General features: G+C 40.9%; 1 protein-coding gene across 18 annotated transcripts in view; it reads left to right on the plus strand.

The window, feature by feature from the left end:
* supt3h (SPT3 homolog, SAGA and STAGA complex component) overlaps positions 1-25,554 on the plus strand; it is a 637,811-nt gene that overhangs the window by 466,898 nt on the left and 145,359 nt on the right. The window contains exon 1 of one of the 18 annotated variants that reach the window (XM_048530961.1): positions 8,250-8,285. The exons of the other annotated variants lie outside the window; for them this stretch is intronic. The gene's annotated coding sequence lies outside the window, so the exon portion shown is untranslated. Of the gene's footprint in view, positions 1-8,249; positions 8,286-25,554 lie in introns of those variants that run through there. 18 annotated transcript variants of the gene reach the window in all.

Genomic DNA, 25,554 nt, shown 5'->3' on the forward strand with positions numbered 1-25,554 from the left:
TTATGTCATTAAAAATTCCTTACTCTATGTTAGATATTTATCCTGAAACCACAGGTGTTTAAGATTGATGTGCATTTTGAGCAGTAATCCTTTTGAGGTCTTTGTGAATGCTTTCCAGATTTTCTTTTTGATGAGACCCTGGTGATTAGAGAAACAGGTATGAAGAGGGATAGGTCCAGCACATGTTGTTACAAATTTATTTCTTCTCTCTGCTCTGCTACTCTAAAGCAGCTTGTCAAGATACAATTCAGTGCATATTTCAGATCCTAGATCCATTGTCTGTCGAAGCTGGCCAACTCTCAGACGAGCATTTCATCTTCCAATTGGTGAAATTATCTAACGTGTATTAAACAGGAGATTCATATTTCTTGACATTGACTCAGCTGCCTAGATTTGATGATTTTATTAAAAATAATAATAACTGCACAGACAGTTTAGTTTCTTTAACATGGGTCTTACAAAGCTTGCCTCAATCTGTTGGCAGGTGGCCACTGCAGACATTTTAAGTCCACGTTTTTGTCCTTGAAAAAATTGTTTTAGCCCATGAGGCTCCCAGGTATAAAAATCAGATGATGGAATTTGAAATTTAATAGTCCATATTTGACATTATTTTAGCAGAATATATCAACTTTTATGAACTGGATAAACATATGGCTCCTATTCAGATTGCTGTTACTGAAAATAAATTAAAACTGATCTAAACTAACTAGAAGTTGGGCAGAGAGTATCCCTACTGATGTATTCCCAATGTTCTACTGGGATTTTTCAGTGCAAGTGGCATTTGTTAATTTCATCAGTTACATTTTTTTTTGTTTTATTCTCTTTCTGGGATGTTGCCACCTCTGGAAAGTTTAATAATCGTTGTCCATCCCTGATTGTTCTTGAGTGAGCCAAGGGCAGTTAAGAATTTACTATCTTGCAGCTGTGACTATTGTGTCATCCAAGTGTCCTTATTGAAGGTGTGCAATATTTAGTTAACATCTTTAAATTGGTTTCACAGTGCAATTGGAATCTTTATGTAACATTTACTGTTGATACGTGCAGAAGTGAGGAATTGAGAAATCAGCTAGAAAAGAGGAGATGCTGGCTTCGCATGTTGATTCCCTCATTCAGCAAAGGAATGAAAATACGCTTTATATCTTTTAAGTAAGCCTTCATCTTCTATACTTCACGAGGCACAGTTCATCCCCTACTGGGTCCGATGGCCTAATGCTGTTTTTAGTTTTGATGACTGTCTTTCCTTCCAAGTTCAGTGCTTCCCAGAAGGGAAAAAAAACAGTAATTTTGTGAATGATGCGTACTGGTCCAGCTCATCTTATATACTTCAAAATAGAACTCCAGTTGCCCAGTATGTTCATTTTCAAATATAACTGGTTTTTTTTCTGGGTTCTGCCATAAATAGAGACAGACACCAGAGGATGATCTTACAATGACGTTCCTAAACGAAACCTTTGCTCACTTGGCTTCCAATGACAGCTGATTCTTGAATCACAGTATAGCTTGACCAGGCGGCTTGGGGAAAACTGGTTAGAATGATCCCCGAGAAGGAGCCAGTCTTCCAATTTCACATTTATGGCCTCTATCCCCAAAAAGGCATCCTCTTCATGAGATAATGAATTATTGTTAAAAGGTTCTTTCCTGGGCTCGGACTAGATTAATGTCTGCCCACAAGTGACAAAATTAATTTGATTTGACATGAGCAGTTTGTCTTGTTTGTAATAGCTAGTTTTCTTTGAAATCGGTTGTGCTCCGTGTCAGATTTTAGACAAGTTCTTAAACAAAGAGCTTCTTAGATTCAGTATTTCTTGTAAGGCAAATTTGGTGTATTCTGAGGAGATGATTGTGTTAAGCTTCTTGGTGATTCTGCTAAATGAAACCACAGATTTTACATTATTGGAAAGCCTTTATTTTAGGAGTGCCCCAACACATGTTGGTGCAAACACCTGATTGAAAACCAGTGTATATCATATCAGGTACATTGTGCGATTAGCACTTGCTACATTAAAAAAAAATCAATAACAATAGCAAAGTATTATGAATAGTTTGTCAAAATTATCACTAACTTTAATGTACGATTTGGGTAGTAAAGTCATACCTTATTAACGAACAACATTCTGGATATCTGTAAAGGAAAATGTTTTACTACTTACTTATCTTAGATCTGTAGATATTGTGACTATAACTATAATTATCTTGTAACTGTCTGTATAGTTAGTTAAATTTCTGACTTGTATTTGTTTTAAACTTCGATTAGAAATGGAAATCTGAGTTTTATCAGAATATACCCATCTACAAGTTTATCTTCTCGATTGTTTAACCAGTACATATTGCTTGCATCTTCAACCTTCTTTACTATGAAGTCTTGATGTTTGGTTTGGTATGTTTTCATCATTTTTGAATCAATGTATAAAAGCCCTGTAGTTTCAATAGTAATGAATCTTTATTTTGCCAAAATAACAAACCAAAGTAGGGAGTGTCTGGCTTACGAATGGAGAAGACAACCACAATTAGAAACATTGCTATAGCTGTGTAACTTTACAACGTAGTGAATGTACTAAGGCCAAACTGTCTTTTAGTTTCTGTCTTTGCTGCGTTTGCATGAACTTGTCTGTGAATCCAGCATTAATGAGACCACAGTTGTAGGATATACGAAGATATGTATAATAAAGTACAGGTAGGTGAAGTAATCTGAATGCTTGACGAGCTAAGTAAGATAAAAATACAATAATAGCAAACATAAATAATCCACCAGTAATGGATAAAATTATATAATGGGTATTTAATGAGTTTTCATTCTGTATTTGGGAATAAAGTGTTAAATTGTCAATATCTATTTCATAACTAGTTGGGAGGTTCGAGTTATGTTTTGTTTTAAAGAAGCAGTTTAAACAAAACAAAGCAGTAAACTAAAATTATGGATTCTAGACATTTGTCTTTTATAAGCATAAAGATGCACAGAATAATCTTAAAAGTTCTTGAGTTCCAGAAAAAATCTGCCTGTAAACATTCAGGTTAACAAACAATTATGAACGGTGAACAAATTCTCAATTTCTTTGTATCTCTTTCTTCATATTTCTTATTGTTTCAAACATTCACCCTATCATGGCACTCTATTTTAAAACATTAATGGACTTTCAAGATGCAAATCTTGTTTGTAAATGTACTGAGGCAATGATGGTGTCGAAGAAAATCCATTCTAAGACTGTTAGCTGTAACACTGTCCCTGCTGAGTATGAGTTATGAATATTTGTCTGGAAATTAGATGCTCAAGAATTTCCAGAATTACTACTGAATGTTATGCATATCTTGTTTGAAGAGGATTTAAAGAGCTGTGGGAATGAGGCTGATGTGTTCAATATAATTTATTGTTGTCTAATTGGATGGAGTCTGAAGTGTTCTGACTTGATAGAGTTGAAACAAAATGATCAGAGGTATAGGTAGAGTAGACAGCCAGAGACTTTTTCCTAGGTTGGAGATGGCTTTTACGAGGGGACGTAGTTTTAAAGTGAAAGGAGGTAGATATTGGGGAGAAGTCAGTGGTAGATTCTTTACTCAGAGTGGTGGGGCGTAGAATGCATTGTCAGAGAGGGTAGTGGAGTTGGCCTCATTAGGGGCATTTAAGCGGCTATTAGATAAGCATATGGATGATAGTATAAGGTAGAGGTCGAGGTTAGATAGACCTTAGGTTTCGAGCAAAAGTTCGGCACCACATCTTGATCTATGTTACTTGAAAACTCAATCTCCTTTTCTCATTCTTTTGGCAAGCTCTATTTTAACAATACATGTGGAAAAAATATTAAACTATAAATATTAGTCAGATGTTTGTTTTACACTCACATGCCCAGTCCACTTTCATTTGCTACGCCAGTAACATTATTGATTTTTGTCCCCTGTAGTACATCTAGTTTACTGAGAAATGCAGATTTGGATTGGCCTATGAGCAAATCATGAGCCCGTTGACTATCTGGAAATGTGCTGCTGATCATGTAAAGTACATATCCCCTGTAGTGACATTACTTGAAAAGCTTGAGAAGGAAGAAGACCTAAAGTGACAAGCTTCTATGAAATCAAATCTGAACTTCCATTTTGAACTTCTAATAGCTGTTTGATCTTGTGTAAGTAATATTCAATATATTGTAATGTTATGCTTCCTACATTTTCCTTATGCCATTAATTTTCTCGCCACCTACACTCACCTTTACTGGCTCCATTCCCTGCCTCTTTGACCTGCCTGTGTCCTCTACATGGACAGGTTAAGGGAGCGGGATGAGGCTGGTAGGTAGGAGGTGGGAGTGGGGCTAGAGATGGAAGGAGTGGATAAGTGGGAGGAAGGATGGACAGGTTGGGGAGGTGGGGACGAGCTGAGCTGGTTTTGGGATGTGGTCAGGGGAGGGGAGATTTTGACGCTTGTGAAATCCACATGGATGCCATTGGGCTGCAGGGTTCCCAAGCAAAATATGAGATGCTGTTCCTGCAACCTTTGGGTGGCATTGTTGTGGCACTGCAGGAGGCTGAGGATGGACATGTTGTCCAAGGAGTGGGAAGGGGAGTTGAAGTGGTTCGCGACTGGGAGGTGCAGTTGTTTGTCACGAACTGAGCGTAGGTGTTCCACAAAGCAGTTTCCAAGCCTTTGGTTTCCTTGATGTAGAGGAGGCCCCATCTGGAACAGCAGATACAGTATACCACATTAGCAGAAGTGCAGGTGAACATCTGTTTGATGTGGAAGGTTTTCTTGGGGCCTGGGATGGGAGTGAGGGGGTAGTTGTAGCACTTCCTGTGGTTGCAGGGTAAAGTGCCTGGGGTGATGGGACTGGTGCGGAGTGTGGAGCGGACAAGGGAGTCATGGAGAGAATGGTCTTTCCGGAAGACAGATAAGGGTAGGGAGGAAAAAATGTCTTTGGTAGTGGGGTGAGATTGCAGATAGCAGAAGTGCCGGAGGATGATGCGTTGAATCCGGATGTTGGTGGGGTGGTCTGTGAGGACGAGGGGAATTCTGTTTTGGTTGTTATTATAGCAGGGGGGGGATGGGTTGCGGGAAATGCGAGAGACACATTTGAGGGCGTTTCGACCACTGTGGAGGGGAAGTTTCAGTCCTTGAAAAACAAGGAGATCTGGGATGTCCAGGAATGGAATTCCTCATCTCGGGAGCAAATGCAGCAGAGGTGAAGGAATTGGGAATAGGGATGGCATTTTTGCAGCAAGTGGAGTGAAAAAAGGTGCGTTCTAGGTAGCTGTGGTAGTCGGTAGGCTTGAATTGCATATCGCTTTCCAGGTGGTTGCCAAAAATGGAAACAGAGAGGTCCAGGTAGAGGAGAGAGGTATCAGAGATGGTCCAGGTGAACTTAAGGTTGGGGTGGAAGGTGCTGGTGAAGTGGATGAACTGTTCGAGCTCCTTGTTATTTCAGATTCTTCAGCATCGGCAGTTCCCACTATCTCTGCTTCTTTTTTGAGGTGTTTTCAGTGTTGGAGTTGATTTCTTCAAATTCTAGGAGCAATAATTAGTATCAGAAGGTGTTGCATTGTTTTGCAACTTTTTGGAAAAAACGATCAAAACAGCCGCACTTTGAAAAGCAGAAAGAGGGACAAAGGTAGTGACCACATAGACAGTGATTCAAATGGAGTAAGAATCCTACTCTGCCCTCTGACCCAGCAGTGACCTGCACAGCTATTGCCTTAACTGTCTGGTTTCAAGTCAACTTTTTCATGCAGAGGTTGGTGCCTGTATGGAATGAACTGCCGGAAGAAGTGGTGGAGACTGGTACAATTAGAATATGTATAAGGCATCTGGTTGCGCACATGAATAGGAAGGGTTTGGAGGGATTTGGGCCAAATGCTAGTAACTGGGACTAGATTTATTTCTGAGGTCTGTTCAGCATGGTCGAGTTGGACTGAAGGATCTCCTGACTTTACGACTGTAATTAAATCATTGCTGATCTGTAACCTAATTCCACCTACCAGTCTTAATTGCATAATTCTTCATTGCCTTGCCTAACAAAAGTCCCCAGATAACAAAGTGTGGAGCTGGATGGACACAGCAGGCCAAGCAGCATCTTAGGAGCTGCTTGGCCTGCTGTGTTCATCCAGCTCTGCACTTCGTTATCTCAGATTCTCCAGCATCTGCAGTTCCCATTATCTCTGATAACAAAAGTCCCCAAATCTGTTTTGAAATGTTTTGTTGTTCTAGCCTCAAAACTTTCTATGGGAGGGAACAAAAAGAAGTCCAGAATTCAAGTAGCCTTTGGATGAAGAAGTGTTTCGTAACATTTCTGAAATGCCTGTTTGTAAAATTTATGTCCCTTTACTCTATACTCACCCACCAGATTGGATAGTTTCTTTCGATCAGCTGTTTTTTTTTCTATTAGTCATATCAAATCGTTTATTCATCTTAAACTTCAATTATATCATCCCTTAATCTTTTACATACAAGAAAATCTAAGTCTGGTCAATCCAACATGCTCCATCCAACTTTAACACTTTTAGTTTCAGTTTCTTTAAGTGAATCTGCACCATACTTCTTCAAAGGTAATTATATCCTTCCCAAGCTGCCATGCTGAAGTCTGATTGGAGCACACAAGATGTGTGTTTAAATCAAGTGCCATACAACAGGAACTATAATGTTCAATACTTTTCATTCCAGCTACTTGAGATGAATACTGAAATTTCCTTTGTGCTCATGTTACTAAATTTTCAGCAATTCTGTACTTATCCCCTAAATTATTCTCTTTATCCATGGTTTTTAGCTTCAGCCCATTTAGAAAGCACTCCAACCTATTTCTCTGGGTTCCAAGTGGATGACCCGTCAATTCCTCATAACAAGCACCATGTGCCGCAGTTTTGTCCAATATATTAAGCCTATTAAAATTCATTCACAACTTTGTATTCTTAGTTGTTTTCTGTTTCTGTCATCTACAATCCTATTAACATGAAACTCTAAATTTCTTAGTCTTAAGTAATCCATAGATATGGTAGAAAACTGTGATCACAGTGCAGTTCCAAGGAATGTATACTAGTCACTTCCTGCAAATTGGAATACATACTCTTTATCCCTGCTCTGTTCCCTACATCCTAACCAATTCCCTTGATTGCCTGTAATATTGGAATTCTTTTGTCATTTATATAAATGATTTGGATTAGAATATAGAAGGCATGGTTTGTAAGTTTGTGGATGACACCAAAATTTGTGGCATAGTGGACAGTGAAGGTTATCTAAGAGTATAAAGAGATCTTGATCAATTGGATCAATGGACTAAGGAATGGCAGATGGAGTTTACTTTGGATAAAAAGTCCGACCAAAGAACAGTGATCTGAAAGTTTGAGATTTCAAATAAACCAGTTGGGCTCTAACCTGGTGTTGTGTGCCTTCTGACGTAGGATTGAGAGATCTAAGGTTCAAGTATATAATTCTTTGATATTTGCATCACAGGTTGACAGGGTGGTTAAGAAGGCATTTAGCATTCTTGCCTTCCTTGCTCAGACCTTTGCATGTTGGAGTTTAGGTGTCATGTTGAGGTTGTACAGGACTTTGATGAGGCCTCTTCTGGAGTACGGTGTGCAGTTCTGGTTACCCTTTTATAGGAATTATTAAATTGGAGAAGGTTCAGAGACCATTTACCAGGATGTTGCCGTGACTGAAAGGTTTGAATTTTAAGGAGAGGCTAGATAGGCTGGGACTTTTTTCACTGGAGTGTACAAGGCTGAGAGCTCACCTTATAGAAGCTTATAAAATAATGAAGGGCATGGATAAGGTCAATGGCAAATGCCTTTTCCCCATGGTGGGGCAGTTCAAAGCCACAAGGCACATTTTTAGGGTGAGAGGAAAAAGATTTTTAAAGGATATGAGGGCGACTTATTTACACAGAGTGGTTCCTATGTGGAATAAATTGCCAGATGAAGTGGTGGATACAGTTACAATATTTAAAAGACATTTTGTTAAGTACATGAATAGGAAGGATTTGAAGTGATATGAGCCAAACACAGTCAAGTGGGACGAGTTTGGTTTGGCAACGAGGTTGTTACAGACTGATTAGACTGAAGCGTCTGTTTCCATGCTTTATAACTCTGACTCTGTAACTTCACGTAAATAGCATCTGTGGCCAAACCCCTAACCATAGGGTTAGCAATTTTCTGACAAAAAGGTATTCCACTAGGTTTATTAGACATAGCTCACTCATGACAAATCCATGCTGGCTCTTTATTCGTATTTCTCATTCTGCCAGATCTCCTTTACCTCATGCACATTCTTGTGTCATGATACCAACTAAAAGTTTGAGAATATATTCCCCAATGTAAGTACAATTTATTTTTCATTAGAATTTCAATAATTGTACTCCTCCTCATTTTTGTTATTTGGATCTGGTAAATGTGCCAGATTGACTAATTATAATTCAGTTATTTGGGGTTTAAGTTGCTCAAGCATTTAACCATGTATATGTTCTAGGAGCTAAGTCAGTCAGATTTTATTTGATTAAATTAGCGTGTTATTGGTATATGCTTATGTTACGTCATTAGTAATATTGGTTTAAATAATCCCTTGAGTTTCTCTCCTTGCTCTTTCTAGATGGTCATGCAAATTTATTTTTGGTTTCAAGATCAACATCTCCTGGTTTCCTAACTGCCATACCTCCTCTTCCTGCTCATCTGAATGCAACCTCCCCATAATTGTCTCAGCCAATGAGTGCGATTATTTTGTTTCACTGAATTATGTCAGTCACTGGTAGCTTTGTTTCGTATTCTGTATTATCATTGTTAAATATTCTTGATCAAGTTAGGCAGCTTTGCTGAAACCTTTGCTTTCCTACTGTAAAACAATAGCAACTTCTGATTCAAATCAATCCCAGTCTGTCTTGTTTTAATTTGGACAAAATTTACTAATACTGAAGAAGCATACAGACACAATGTGTGACTCCTTGTTGATTGAAGCTGCAAGGGGGTTCTATTCTAACTCTACGAAAGTAGACATAGGACAATGAATGTCAACTCACAGAAAAATAAAATGTACAAACCACGTAAAGAAACGAGCAACGCCTCTGAATCAGAGAAGATATTTATTCATCAACCTAACCTCCAGACAAAGACCAGAACTGTTTTCTGCAACAATCAAGGCTAACTCTAATGCATTAGCGTTAAAATACTCCAGCTTATGTTCCACTATATCTGTTTACCATGAATCTATCATATAACTTGAGAGATCAGTGCTCAAAGTATATCAATTGAAAAGCTAAACAGCTAAATTCAAAGAACTGAATTATAAGTTTGTGATCCAATACAGAACTTGAGTAGCAGCTATTATAGTCATAAACTGCATATTTATGACATGGTTAATCTCATAATATTCATAAATTATTTGCTTATGTAAATTCTACAGTTGATATCTGACATTCTGTCCAATATTTAACTTTTTGTTTGCTTGCCAAATTCTGACTGTTTTTGTTCCTAAATACAAAGTTGCTGGTAAAGTTCAACAGGTCTGTGAAGGAAAAAATAGAATTAATGTTTCCGGTCCAGTGACCCTTCCTCAGAACCGTTTGGGTCATCAGACCCAAAATATTAACTCTGTTTTTTCCTTCACGGGTGCTGCCAGATGTGCTGAGCTTTTCCAGCAACTATGTTTTTGTTCCTGATTTACAGCATCTGCAGTTCTTTCAGTTTTTATTTAGTGGCTGGCTGTATTTAGTCGCCCATGTTTACACATTTAACTTCATTTTCCAAATCAACCACTAGTCCTATTTTTGATCCTTCATATTTTGATACAGCACAGAAGGTGGATGGTTGGTCCATCAGGCTTTTGGCACACATTTGAACAAATGTTACAAAAGTGAGCTTTTGATAAGATGTTGACGATCTGGGATGTCTCTTTAATTCAAGGTATATTAGGGAAGTGAAAAAGATTCTCATCATCTATTATGACTTCTGTCTACAAACCCCTGTGATATGATGATCACGTGGGTGGGGGACCCAGGCTCATTAACATTTCCGCCACATTGTCACCATGACACCCACCTATCTTCCTAACAGCACCACTTATCCTTTCAATATTCAAGCATTTGAGTCACAGTGATGTACACCACGGAAACAGACCCTTTGGTCCAACTAATCCATGCTGACCAGATATCCTAAATAAATGTAGTCCCATTTGCCAGCATTTGACCCATATCCCTCTAAATCCTTCCTATTGATGTACCCATTCAGATGCATTTTAAATGTTGTACTAGCATCCACCACTTCCTCTGGCAGGGCATTCCACACATGCACCACCCTCTGCATGAAAAAGTTGCACCTTAGATCACATTTACATCTTTCCCCTTTCACTTTAAACTAATGGCCTCTAGTTTTGGTCTCCCGCACCAAAGGGATAAACTTTGTTTATTTACACTTTCCATGCCCATCACAATTTTATAAACCTCTAAGGTTACTGCTCGGCCTCTGATACTCCAGGAAAAATAGTGTCAATCCATTCAAGCTATCCCTATAACTCAAACCCTCCAACTCTGGCAACATCTTTATAAATCTTTTCTGCACCCTTTCAAGTTTCACAACATCCTTCCTATAGCAGGGAGACAAGAATTGCACACATTATTCCAATAGTGGCCTAACCAATGCCCTGTACAGTCACAACATCACCTCCCAACTCCTGTACTCAATATGCTAACCAGTAAAGGTAAGCATACCAAATACCTCCTTCACTACCTTATTTACCTGCAAATTCACTTTCAAGGAACTATGAACGTGTACTGCAGGGTCTCTTTGGAGTATCTTTGGAGAATCAAGGGATCAATTGCTGACTGGTTGCTAACAGTAGAGAGAGCCAAGATGCTGCATTTGTATGAACTGCACAAACCTAGGTTACTGCAGCAGCATTCAAGACTGATTTCCCCATTCTAAAAGAACTCAGAGAGATTTGGAGATCAGCCCTAATTGGAGTACCAAGAAACCAATAAAGGTAATGAGGGAACCTTCATTTCCTTAATAATTTGAATAATGAGTTGTAATTTTGCTGTCCAATGGATAAGGAACAAAAATGGAAATTGCTCCATAGTCGATAGGCATTCTGGCAAGTGGTCAGTGTGTTATGTTAATTTTCACTGGTCCTTGCATAAGCAGTTGCTTTCGTGAGTACAATTGAGTGAAGCAGTTATTTTCCCATTGTCCCGCGGTAATATCTCTCAGGTGATTTTTGTACTACATTTCAAAGCAGTAACCTCTTCCATCAGGCAGAAGGTACAGAGGCTTGAACACACAAATCAACAAGTTCAACAACAGCTTCTCCCCTGCTGTCATTAGTCTGCTGAGTGGACTCTCTAACTTCAAATAACGTTGATCTTGTTAACGCTGATCTTGCTTCATGCACCTCCTATGCAATGTGACCTGTATGCCTCACCCTGTCTAAGCACCCAATGATCTACCTGTATTGCTCACAAACAAAGCTTTTCATTGTGCTTCGGTATGTGACTAGAATAAATCAAATCAATTTTTAGAAATTAAGATCAAGGAATATAAGAAGATCCCATTTTCCAGAACTTCACTTGAAATTAATATCCTTACACGGTCTAATTAATGTATTGTAAATAGTCAAAAGAATAAACAATTTTGTTGTTGATTCTTTAATTCTGTACTTGTTAAATAATTCAAATGCTGCTAACTGGGTTTCGATCTCCAGTAGTAATGGTACTTCAGGATGTGACTAAGGATGGCAGTATGCAATTTTCATACTGGTGCAAAGCTTAGCAGCTGTGGAAAAACAAAGAAATTTAGATCTCTTTACAAACATCATGAAAGCTAGTGCAAAGGCACAAAAAGGCTAATAAACTATTGAGCTTTTATCTCAAGGAAATTAGAATATAAAAGCGGGACAGCAATTTTTTGTTGGTGCAGTGCAGTGACCGTAATGAGATCAGTCACGTGAACCTTTATAGAATGAGTTCCCTGATTGGGCTGTTAACATGGTCAGAGGTTTTGTTTACTGAGTTGGCTCTGAAGTAGCTGGATCAGTGTCAAGGACATTCCACATGGAAATAAAATGTGATGGGATTTTTTGTTTTCCTTTATTCATTCATGGGATGAGGATGTTGCTGGCTAGGCAGCATTTATTGCCCATCCCTAATTGGTCAGTGGGTAGTTAAGAATCAACCACATTACTTGGGTCTGGAGTCACATGGCCAGATGGCAGTTTCCTTCCCTAAAGGGCATTAGTGAACCATTTGCCAGCAATCGACAATGGATTCACAATCATCATCAAACACTTAATTCCAGATATTTTTATTGAATTCAAATTCCACCATCTGCCGCGACCAGATTCAAACCCAGTCCGTCAATGTTATCTGGGCCTCTGGATTAACGGTCCAGCAATAATACCACTAGGCCATCACCTGCCCATGGTATCAGCCATGGTGAAGTTATTTCATGTGAGTCTTGAGCAGACTTCATTAATCCATCTTTGCCCTGTCTGGAATAACAGAGATTGCTTTGGGCAGCAGTCCCAGCAGAGATATATTGACATTTCAAGATTCAGCATTGATTCATCATAAGGTTAAGGTCTAAAATGGCTGAACTGGGAATAGTTTGAATTATGTTGGCTTGAAATCCTATTATATTTACAAGATTGAAGATTGTTGTAATTGAAATATTTAAAATAATAAGGGACTCTGTAGGGAAGATACAGGTAAACTATTTCCTCTACTGGGATAATTCACAATCAGAAGGTATCATCTTATAATTAGAACGAAGCCATTTAAGAATGACATAAAATGTAATGGAAATTTGGAACAGTCCCAAAATGCTGAGGATACTAGATCAGTTGAAATTTTTAGTAATGTGATAATGTTGCTTCAGTCCATAAGACCATAGAAATGCTGTCTCATGAGAGAGAGACCAATTCTTTATTGGTAGCAGCTTAACCTCAGGGTCACCATGCCTTAGGTGAGGGGTGAGTGTGAGAGGTAAGATCTTCATGGCAACCTCAGCTAGTGTGAAAATTGAACCCATACTGTTGGTGTCATTCTGCATCAAAAATTAACCATCAGGCAACTGAACAAACTGACCCCCAGTTGAAAGTTTAAAGTCTCAAATTGTTATTATTTCATTAGGTAAGGGTATCCTGAGGCAGAAAGCAAAGGTGGATAAATGGAATTGTGATACAGACCCAGCATTTCTTTTCCGGTGATGAACATTTCCATTTATTTATATCTTTTTACGAAAAAACAACATGGTTTGATTCAAATTTGCACCTGACAATGCAACAAATAAAAAAGTGAAAGAACTATTTACCTTACAATGTGATCAAAATTGAATTCAGGTACTATAGCCATATACAATTTCAGTATTTTTTTTCTTACTTCCAAGTCATTCAGCCTGAAACGTTGACTTTCCTGCTGCTCTGATGATGTCTGACCTGCTGTGTTTACCCAGCTCCATGTTTATGGACTCTGGCTTCTAACATCTGCAGTTCTTACTTCTCATAGTCTACCGACCTATCCCGACAATTCATTTGATTTTGACTGCAACCGCTACCAGTGCATTTAATACTTCATCCACCTCAATCTCTTCTGTTTTATCTCACAAAGCACATTAATATACCAAAGTATATGTTTCTTCTTTCCAATTTTATCACTTCTCCCCTCAGCTCACTTATCCATACCAAAGTGTGAAGCTGGATGAACACAGCAGGCCAAGCAGCATCTCAGGAACACAAAAGCTGACATTTCGGGCCTAGACCCTTCTTCAGAGAGGGGGATGGGGAGAGGCTTCTGAGATAAATAGGGAGAGAGGGGGAGGCGGACCAAAGATGGATAGAGGAGAAGATAGGTGGGGAGGGGATAGGTCAGCCTGGGGAGGACAGACAGATCAAGGAGGCGGGATGAGATTAGTGTGTAGGAAATGGAGGTATGGCTTGAGGTGGGAGGAGGGAATAGGTGAGAGGAAGAACAGGTTAGGGAGGCGGAGATGAGCTGGGCTGGTTTTGGGATGCAGTGGGGGAGGGGGAGATTTTGAAGCTTGTGAAGTCCACGTTGATACCATTGGGCTGCAGGGTTCCCAAGTGGAATATGAGTTGCTGTTCCTGCAACCTTTGGGTGGCATCATTGTGGCATGACAGGAGGCCCATGATGGACATGTCGTCTAAGGAATGGGAGGGGGAGTTGAAATGGTTCGCGACTGGGAGGTGCAGCTGTTTATTGCAAACCGAGCAGAGGTGTTCTGCAAAGCAGTCCCGAAGCCTCTGCTTTGTTTCCACAATGTAGAGGAAGCCACACCGGGTACAGGGGATACAGTATACTACATTGGCAGATGTGCAGGTGAACCTCTGCTTAATATGGAAAGTCATATTGGGGCCTAGGATGGGGGTGGGGGAGGAGGTGTGGGGGCAAGTGTAGCACTTCATGCGGTTGCAGGGGAAGGTGCCAGGTGTGGTGGGGTTGGAGGGGAGTGTGGAGCGGACAAGGGAGTCATGGAGAGCGTGGTCTCTCTGGAAGGCAGACAAGGGTGGGGATGGAAAAATGTCTTGGGTGGTGGGGTCGGATTGTAGATGGCGGAAGTGTCGGAGGATGATACGTTGTATCCGGAGGTTGGTGGGGTGATATTTGAGGATGAGGGCCATTCTCTTAGGGTGGTTATTGCGGGGGCGGGGTGTGAGAGATGTATTGCGGGAAATATGGGAGACACGGTCAAGAGCGTTCTCAACCACTGCAGGGGGGATGTTGCGGTCCTTGAAGAACACGGCCATCTGGGATGTGTGGGAGTGGAATGCCTCATCCTGGGAGCAGATGCGGCGGAGGCGAAGGAATTGGGAATAGGGGATGGAAGTTTTGCAGGAGGGTGGGTGGAAGGAGGTGTATTCTATGTAGCTGTGGGCGTTGGTGGGTTTGAAATGGACATCAGTTTCCAGCTGCTATTCCAGCCCAACCTCAAGTTCACCTGGGCCATCTCCAACACATCTCTCACCTTCCTGGACCTCTGTGTCTCCATCTCAGGCTACCAGGTTCTACGTTGGGGAAACCAAGCGGAGGCTTGGGTGCCGCTTTGTAGAACACCTATGCTCGGTTCGCAACAAACAACTGCACTTCCCAATTGTGAACCATTTCAACTCCCCTCTCCCATTCCTTACACGACATGTCCATCCTGGGCCTCCTGCAGTGCCACAATGATGCCACCCAAAGCTTGCAGGAACAGCAACTCATATTCTGCTTGGGAACCCTGCAGCCCAATGGTATCAATGTGGACTTCACCAGCTTCAAAATTTCCTCCTCCTCCACTGCATCCTAAAACCGGCCCAGCTCGTCCCCGCCTCCCTAACCTGTTCTTCCTCTCACCTATCCCCTCCTCCCACTTCAAGCCGTACCTCCATTTCCTACCTACTAACCTCATCCCGCCTCCTTGACCTGTCCGTCCTCTCCAGATTGACCTATCCCTATCCCCTCCCCACCTCCCCACTTAAACACTCCACTCCACCTATCTTGTCCTCTATCCATCTTCGGTCCGCCTCCCCCTCTCTCCCTATTTATTCCAGTTCCCTCTCCCCATCCCCCTCTCTGATGAAGGGTCTAGGCCCGAAAAGTCAGCTTTTGTGCTCCTGAGATGCTGCTTGGCCTGCTGTGTTCATCCAGCTTCACACTTTGTTTTCTTGGATTCTCCAGCATCTGCAGTTCCCGTTATCTCTGATCACTTATCCATACCGTCTAGATTAGCTAGCACTATTGGCAAAAGTACCAAGTTTGGTGTCATAGATTTTTTTTTAAAAGGTTATGCTCGGGGATGTTATTACGCATCTCTGGCGCAGAGGTACAGACATTACCACAAGAGCCTTCCTGTGCAAATCTGAACATTGTGGAGAATATCCAATCCTGCAAGTCATTTGAGATAATCAGGAACAATGACCTTAAAACAAAATGAAGCTGTGTTAGCAGCTACTTTACATTATAATGCCAGCTCTTGCTCCACAAGCTTTTGCAGACTACCTTTTAGAGGTAATGATGTCATAGGAACAGTGTGGCCAATATTTATAGCCAATGTAAATGAACAAAATAGCAGTTGAATAAATACACTTTTTTCTGGGATTGGATGGTATTTGCAGAAAGGAAACAAACCAACTGATAAACACTTGTATTTATTCTCCACATGAGCCTCCTTCCATCCCAGTTCCTCTAAAAACAGTTCCTTTCTTCCTGATAATAAAATGTGAGGCTGGATGAACACGGCAGGCCCAGCAGCATCTCAGGAGCACAAAAGCTGACGTTTCGGGCCTAGACCCTTCTTCAGAGAGGGGGATGGGGTGAGGGTTCTGGAATAAATAGGGAGAGAGGGGGAGGCGGACCGAAGATGGAGAGAAAAGAAGATAGGTGGAGAGGAGAGTATAGGTGGGGAGGTAGGGAGGGGATAGGTCTGTCCAGGGAAGACGGACAGGTCAAGGAGGTGGGATGAGGTTAGTAGGTAGGAGATGGAGGTGCGGCTTGGGGTGGGGGGAAGTGATGGGTGAGAGGAAGAACAGGTTAGGGAGGCAGAGACAGGTTGGACTGGTTTTGGGATGCAGTAGGTGGAGGGGAAGAGCTGGGCTGGTTGTGGGATGCAGTGCGGGGAGGGGACGAACTGGGCTGGTTTTGGGATGCGGTGGGGTGAGGGGAGATTTTGAAGCTGGTGAAGTCCACATTGATACCATTGGGCTGCAGGGTTCCCAAGCGGAGTATGAGTTGCTGTTCCTGCAAGCTTTGGGTGGCATCATTGTGGCACTGCAGGAGGCCCAGGATGGACATACCATCTAAAGAATGGGAGGGGGAGTGGAAATGGTTTGCGACTGGGAGGTGCAGTTGTTTATTGCGAACTGAGTGGAGGTGTTCTGCAAAGCGGTCCCCAAGCCTTCGCTTGGTTTCCCCAATGTAGAGGAAGCCACACCGGGTACAGTGGATGCAGTATACCACATTGGCAGATGTGCAGGTGAACCTCTGCTTGATGTGGAATGTCATCTTGGGGCCTGGGATGGGGGTGAGGGAGGAGGTGTGGGGACAAGTGTAGCATTTCCTGCGGTTGCAGGGGAAGTTGCCGGGTGTGGTGGGGTTGGAGGGCAGTGTGGAGCGAACAAGGGAGTCACGGAGAGAGTGGTCTCTCCGGAAAGCAGACAAGGGTGGGGATGGAAAAACGTCTTGGGTGGTGGGGTCGGATTGTAGATGGCGGAAGTGTCGGAGGATGATGTGTTGTATCCGGAGGTTGGTGGGGTGGTGTGTGAGAACGAGGGGGATCCTCTTTGGGTGGTTGTGGCGGGGGTGGGGTGTGAATGATGTGTTCCGGGAAATGCGGGAGACGCGGTCAAGGGCGTTCTCGACCACTGTGGGGGGGAAAGTTGCTGTCCTTGAAGAACTTGGACTTCTGAGATGTGCGGGAGTGGAATGCCTCATCGTGGGGGCGGAGGCGGAGGAATTGGGAATAGGGGATGGAATTTTTGCAGGAGGGTGGGTGGGAGGAGGTGTATTCTAGGTAGCTGTGGGAGTCGCTGGGCTTGAAATGGACATCAGTTACAAGCTGGTTGCCTGAGATGGAGACTGAGAGGTCCAGGAAGGTGAGGGATGTGTTGGACATGGCCCTGGTGAACTGAAGGTTGGGGTGGAAGGTGTTGGTGAAGTGGATGAACTGTTCGAGCTCCTCTGGGGAGCAAGAGGCGGCGCCGATACAGTCATCAATGTAACGGAGGAAGAGGTGGGGTTTGGGGCCTGTGTCGGTGCGGAAGAGGGACTGTTCCATGTAACCTACAAAGAGGCAGGCATAGCTGGGGCCCATGCAGGTGCCCATGGCCACCCCCTTTGTCTGTAGGAAGTGGGAGGAATCGAAAGACAAGTTGTTGAGGGTGAGGACGAGTTCGGCTAGGCGGATGGGGTGTCGGTGGAGGGGCACTGGTCGGGCCTGCGGGACAGGAAGAAGCGGAGGGCCTTGAGGCCATCTGCATGTGGAATACAGGTGTATAGGGACTGGATGTCCATGGTGAAAATGAGGTGTTGGGTTCCAGGGAATTGGAAGTCCTGGAGGAGGTGGAGGGGGTGGGTGGTGTCACGGACGTAGGTAGGGTGTTCCTGGACCAAAGGGGAGAAAATGGAGTCCAGATAGGTGGAGATGAATTTGGTGGGGCAGGAACAGGCTGAGACAATGGGTCGACCAGGGCAGGCAGGTTTGTGGATTTTGGGAAGAAGATAGAAACGGGCCATGTGGGGTTGGGGAACAATGAGGTTGGAGGCTGTGGGTGGGAGGTCTCCTGAGGTGATGAGGTCATAAATGGTGTTGGAGATGATGGTTTTGTGCTCGGGGGCGGGGTCATGATCAAGAGGGCGGTAGGAGGTGGCGTCGGAGAGTTGACGTTTGGCCTCGGCGATGTAGAGGTCAGTGCGCCATACTACCACTGCGCCACCCTTGTCTGCAGGTTTGATGGTGAGGTTGGGGTTGGAGCGGAGGGCTGCCCATTCTGCGGCGGAGAGGTTTGAGTGGCTGAGAGGTGTCCTTTCTTCCTGATATCCTATACGGTTTGTCTCAGCCTCTCCATGTCGTAATAAGATCCACATCTCAACTGTACTTTGGATATATAAAGATGGTTTTCTAACTTTTTAATTAGATCCATTAATAATTGTCTTGTATTTTATGCCCTCATGTTTTGAACACCTGAGCACTTTTTCTGCATGTGCAAATGCCTTTTACATTTTTCTCTGAATTGGTAACCTCTCAGTTACTTGTACATTGTTTGCACTTTCTTCTCCAGTGTCTGTATATTCTTTCTGTAATAAAGTGAGCAGAACTGTACATGTTGCTGTAAATGCAACGTGAAACAGAATCTGTAGAGGTTTAATTTGACTTCTTTGCATTTCAATTTGTGTTGACCTTGGCAACATTTCTATATCCTATGAAAGACTAGTTAAAAATATATATTCCTCCAGAAATAAGACTTAGTGTGTTTTTATTCTCTTGCTGACTTGTTAATTTTAATGTTTTTTTTCAAGTACCTACCCCTAAATCCCTTTGTTCCTTGGCTCCATTTAGACTTCCACATTCCATGGAATACATAGTGTCCTTAATCATCCTACCACATACAGTACATTACACATATCTATATTCAAATTAATTTGCCATTTTCTGCCCACCGTACAAGTTTATTAATTCGTGCATTTTGTTACAATCGTCTTTAAGATTAGCCCATATCCTCAAACTCAGTGTCCTGTGCTATACACACACATCCTCTTTAGGCTGTACCCAGGCTACAGCAGGTCACCAAAGTTCTGGATGATCACCCTTCATTTCAGCCATTGTCATTTGGACTTTTGGGTACTGTGTAGCCAACTAGTCTTCCTGCCACAAACCTCCTTATTTACCCAGACTGGTGATTCCTGTGCATTGTCAGAATTCTTAGTTCTTAAACATTCTAGCATTTCTATCAATGCATCCCAGATTTACTGACTAATCTGATTACTGCTTACACTTACAAGAGATTTGTTTTTAACTGATCCTGTGTCCTGAAAAAAATCAAGTGCTGAAGTCAGCTCTTTGTGGCAGATGATAGTCTTTTTTTTAAATCAAGAAGCAAAAACATATGAAATCACTGAACTAAAATTAACTTTTGTCCAATAAAATGAAAATGATTCTACTTGAAAATAATCCTTGACCCACAGTATTTAGTCACACACCACATTTTCAACAACAGCCTTGTAATTGGTTGTGCAGTTAATTGTTTATAATATATATTTGTAGTTGGAGAAATACTTTGGTTGATATGTTTTGACCATACTAATTTTGGGGCTGAATTGGTCAGGGTATCAAGGGAATCCCTTTTCAGGCAAGTCGATCAGATGATGTCTACCTAAACAGTCAGATTGAATCTTGATGAAACATCTCATTTGTGCTGACTGGCTAGTATGTATGTGTGCTGAAATGTTTGCTTAGTCTATGTGCTCAAATCCTGAAGTGGACAATAAATATTTAAACCTTGTGAGCACTGCCACTGAGTTAGCATGTTATTATTCACAGAAAAAGAAATTATGAAAGATGCTCTTCGGAGAAGGTTATTAAATACTTTCAGGGGAAGGTAACAAAGCTGCCTTCTATGTCAAGGTTAATGTTGGAAACGTAAAATATACAACATGATAAGTTTATATTGTGGATGCTTCATCGTACTATCATGCTATATACTTGACACTTTAAACTCTGACTCAGACTATGTAGCTTGGCTGAAGAAGCAGAATCGCCAATTTAATTGACATTTGAATTCTTACGTTTTCATAAAACTGGATAGCTTAAGTGTGAAAAAATGTACATTTTCATTTGTATACTATATTGTTAGCACTCAGTTTAAATTCCACTATTAAGATTTTTAACTGTGTTTTCTTCTCTGTGATGCCACATTGGATCATTCAACCATGATAATGTGTTAGTAGGGCTCATTTTTTCTAGTGGTCCAATCAGGTTTTAATCAGGTCCAATCAGGACAATATGCTGTGGCTTTAAGAGATGTATTTTGTCTTGGGTTTTTTCCTTGCATAGAAATTTTAAAACAGAGGCACCAAGCAGTCTACCATTTCTACTAGAATAAACAGCTTGTGAGGCCTTGGGTATTTTTTAAAGTTTAAAACAGTAGAGTGGATGTAGACAGCTCCCAGAGAACTAGGATTGTTAGTTTGAGCTTTTACCAGTTGCTGTTGGGGTTTTGAAGAAGTGCAAGGTACTTTTTCCCTCTCTAAGCTACAGCCAAAGCTGGGTGTCGTCTTCTGTTGTAGGAGTTGCATGTGAGGCGATCTATTTTCTGAATTTGTCTGTTGCCAAGGGTGTGCTTATGTGATGTTACAACATTCAAACAGTTAGTTAGTAATAATTACGGTATTTATTATCTGTTACATTTTCTAGTAGAGTTAAGTTTTGCCAATTCCTTTGTTCTTTTGTGGTATATTATCTACACCGGATGAATAAAATGTGTTTTGCTTTAAATCTGGTAGTTTGACCAATCAAATTACATCTAGAATGCAACACTTTACATTTACCTTTAAAATAAGAAAAAGTTAATGTCTAGACTATCTTCTTAGTATATTTTGAGGGGGTTTGGTCTGGCCCACAACAAGAGTATGAAATGTCACTTGAAATGTCAAAGTGATAACTCTAAATATAGGATCTGTATGTTATATATGTAATATTTTTGCAATTCTGTAAAACTGCTGAGTAATATAATCTATATGGCTAAATAAAATCAGATTAATTCTTACTAAAACATTGAAAGGGTTAGTTAATTAGCTCAGGCAGTTGTTCAGCTGGTTTGGGGTGTAGAGTGACACTACCAGTGTGGGTTCAATTCCTGCACTGGCTGAGGTTATCACGAACAACTGTCCTTTTCAACCTCGCTCCTCACCTGAAACCCTCGGGTTCAATGACTACCAATTTTCTCTTTGTTCTCTCTTTCATGCGCACATTCTCTCTTGCGAGCACTCTCTCATAAATAGTATGTATATAAAACACTTTTGAATTATACTTTGTGTTAATATTTTGAATATATATTATAACTTTTTGAATGTATGAAATTTGCTGTTAAACTTTACTCTTTAAATGATAAATATTATTGCCTAACGTCATTACTGAATGAATTTGATCCCAGACTAAAGTTGACTTGATACATCATTTTCTTTTTGGGTTTTAATGAGCTGTTTGTTCACTGATGCACACACATGCAATGCTGCAGATTTCACTTTAACAGTAAAACAGAAGTTTATTCCCAAAAGAAATGAATAAAATTGGATAAACCAATCTATTCACATAGAAGATTTGAGATTTTGCACAATAATGCAGTTCCATTAATTCCATTTTACAATATTCATACCAGAGAGAATTCCCTTCTCTGTCATATCAATGGTGTTTAACTTAACTGTGTCTTTAATTCTCTTTCTTGAGAAACTGATAACCTCTTCCTTGAGTTTACATACAATTGTGCTTAGACCTTCTCAGATTCAAATAACAGGTGATATTTTAATGAAATGCCTGTGGCCTGAAATTTTCAAAGTAAACTCCTTACACAAACTCCTTTATTTCTTAACAGTTTAAACTATTCCCTGTCTTCAAGAGCAGCTGTCTTGCACATCTAGTTTCAGCCTAGACATTTTACAAACAGAAACTGAAAAAGTTTTCCCATGCTGAGTTAACGTAGCATGGAGCTGGAGGAACACAGCAGGTCAGGCAGCATCAGAGGAGCAGGAAAGCTGACGTTTCGGGTCAGGTCTCTTCTTCAGAAATGGGGGAGGGGGAAGGGAGCTCTGAAATAAATTCAGAAGAGGACTGGGGCTGGTGAAGGTAGGTGGGATGGCGATAGGTAAGTGCAGGTAGGCAGTGGTGGGGATTGGTCAGTGAGGTGGGAGGGGCAAGTACGACACCTCCCCCCCTCCCACCTCCATCCAAGGAATCAAAAAAAACCTGCCACATCAGATAGACGTTCATCTGCACATCCGCTAATGTGGTTTACTACATCCGTTGCTCCCAATGTGGCTTCCTGTACATCAGTGAAACCAAGCAGAGGCTTGGAGACTGCTTTGTAGTGCACCTGTGCTCTGTTCGCGACAAATGACAGCACCTTTCAGTCACGAACCACTTCAATCCCCACTCCCACTCGCTAGATGACACGTCCATCCTGGGCCTCTTCCAGTGTCACAATGACACCACCAGAAAACTGGAGGAGCAGCATCTTGCATTCCACCATGGGACCCTACAACCCAACGGTCTCCATGTGTAGACGTTACTTGTTTCAAAATCCTCCCAGCCCTGGCTCATCCCGTGACCAACTCTCACTATCATCCCCGCCTCCTTGACCTGATACAACTTGTCTGTCTTCTCTCCCACCTGTCCGTTCCTTCCATCTCTAACCCCAGCATCGGCAGTTCTTACTATCTCTTACCAAGCTAAGTGTTTGTTCTAAGCTAAGAAATTTATTTGGTTCTTTCAACTTGAAGCCTAATGTACAGTTGTTTATTCTGTTCATTCATAAAACTCACCCAACGAAAAACAACTCTCCAGGAGGCCTTTGTTTTACTCAGCTTTAAAAGAAATCACCTTGTGTATAGAAATGCTTAGTTAATCATGAAGCATGTCCATAAGCACAGACTGAACCCTCATGTCACTTGTTCGAAACTGGCACCCTAAAACAAATGTACTAAGATGCGTATAAATCAGACACTTTACATCACAACAGCAGTAACATTTAATTATGTTAAACAAATTAAATGCATGCAAGTTGTTAAAGGCCAGAAGAGAGGTCAGGACAGTTTATCTTGGCTACAAATTACAGTACATTTTACATAGATTACTGTGTTATTCTGTGTTGTGATGATAATTTTTAGTTTTATTATTCCAAATATATAAATTTGGTGGCACTGGAGGAAATTGTAATTTGCTTTGGATATTTCGCACATTTTACAGTTTTATCTTATCCTTTCAGATATCGTACATTTATCACTGAATATAAATTGGCAACGTGTTATCAAAGATTAGCAATGCGTCATCAAGATTTGTTAAGAGACGGAATTGGTGTTAAGCTCTTTGAATATCAATGGAGCTGCCTGCATCCAGGCAAATAGAAAGTATTCCAGTGTTTTTCTGTCTGTGCCTTGGTGGTGAACCAACGTTGGAGAATCAGAAAATGAGTAATCAAGACAGAATTCCTGGGATCTGACATATTCCAGTAGCCACAGTATTTATATGGCTGCTCTAGTTCACTTTCTGGTTGTTGCTAAGCTCTAAGGATGTTGAGGAAGGGTATATTAGTAATGATAATGCAGTTCAAAGTCAAGGAAAGATGGTTTGACTCTTTGTTTTGAATATAGTCATTGTCTGGTGCAATTGTATCTTGCAATTTTTACTTACCACTTATCAGCTCAGGCCTGAATGTTGTTCAGGTCTTGCTGTATATGGCAATAGAGTACTTCATTATCTGAGAAATTGCAAATAATATTGAACACTACAATGATCAGAGGACATGTCTATTTCTGACTTTTATGATGTAAAAAAAACTCATTTATTTAGCAGCTGAAGATTGTGGAATATAGAGAATTCTCTGAAGAACTCCTGGAATGATCCCCTGGGACTGAACCTGATTGACCTTCAATAACAAGATCGGGTATTATTGCAATCATTGAAGTCCTGTTAACTTCAGTTTTGCCAGGGTTCTTGATGTCACTCTCCATGCAAAGCTGCTTTCATATCAAGGGCAATCACTCTTTGTCTTTCCAGATGAATCAAATAACTTTCATTATCAGGAGTAGGTGGTGAGATGATTTTCTGGTAATTAGAATAGTTAGTTACTTGTGGAATAGAAGTAATGAATAAAATTGTGTATTTATCATCACCCTCCATATGATAAGCATTAAGTTTCTGTTTCCATTTTCTTAATAGCAATAGAAAATTGTTCTCATTCAAGGAATAGAAGAGTTGATTGTTGTCATCTGCAGGGAGTGCCACAGAGGCTGCCGTGCCACAATGGGGCTCCTGAGTTACACCAGATCAGATATTTTCATTTTAGCAGGATTGGTATGAAAAATTGTAGCTTTTTAACATGGCAATTCATACGTTGTGAAAATGAGAACAACAAAACAGTGTTGATATCAGAGGCTGTTGGGAACTGTTCAGATTGATGCAACCTTTGGGACCATTGAAGAAGAGAATATTTCTAAGCAGCAGTAAACAGGGTGTGGGGTATTGCGAGGCTTTTCAGCTACAGCGCATATTAACTCAGAGGTTAGAGGAGCCCATCACAAGTATGAGTGGAATAATGCTGCAGACCTTTCTGAGCCTATTCAATGTACAGATCATATTCTAAGTTAAATATTCATTTAACTTATCTGAGGTCTTTGTGGCAGTTACTACAGAAGTGAGAGCAACATACTTTCATAAACCTCTTTATCAAGTCTAGTTGTTTGAACATTATTAGTGTTAAGGTATCAATGCCCAAAAGAATCAAGTCATTTTTGTATTATTTCATTTGAATTAATAGACTTGTTTTTTATTTTAAGCAAATAAATTTTTTTAAAAAATTTAGATGGTCTATTTCCTTACCCAGTTTTGATGTCTTATTTTAAACAGAGGTTTCTGGTCAACTACGGCTTATCTTTCCTCACCCATAATTTGAAACAATTATTATAATGTATCTGACTTATTTTTGTTTCCTGAGTCTGACCAATATTATGCAAACACAACAGTAAAACAAAAGCTCAGCTGGTCATCATTTCCTGCATCTGTTTTGAAGCAATTTGTTCAGCTGTCCAATTTGTTTCTCTGTAGGCAGGTGCATAATTTTAGCCAATAAAGTAAGCACACTGATGTTTCTGTTTTAAGTTAACTAAGATGTTTAGTGCCTACTAACTCTACCCATGCTGACCTAGCATGAGTGGCAAACAAGATGTGTGATTCTTGCAAATTTATGAAATGTGGTGGCATTTTTTTCTTTTAAATTGGCATGTGCTCATATATGGCTAGCTCTAGGAGATAACTTAGTTTGTATCAAAGCTTCATTTATGGCTTGCATAGTATCAGCTGTCTGAGCATTTTGTTATATGTAGTAGTTATCTATTCAGT

This window comes from Stegostoma tigrinum, chromosome 4, assembly GCF_030684315.1.
Source record: "Stegostoma tigrinum isolate sSteTig4 chromosome 4, sSteTig4.hap1, whole genome shotgun sequence".
NCBI lineage: Eukaryota > Metazoa > Chordata > Chondrichthyes > Orectolobiformes > Stegostomatidae > Stegostoma > Stegostoma tigrinum.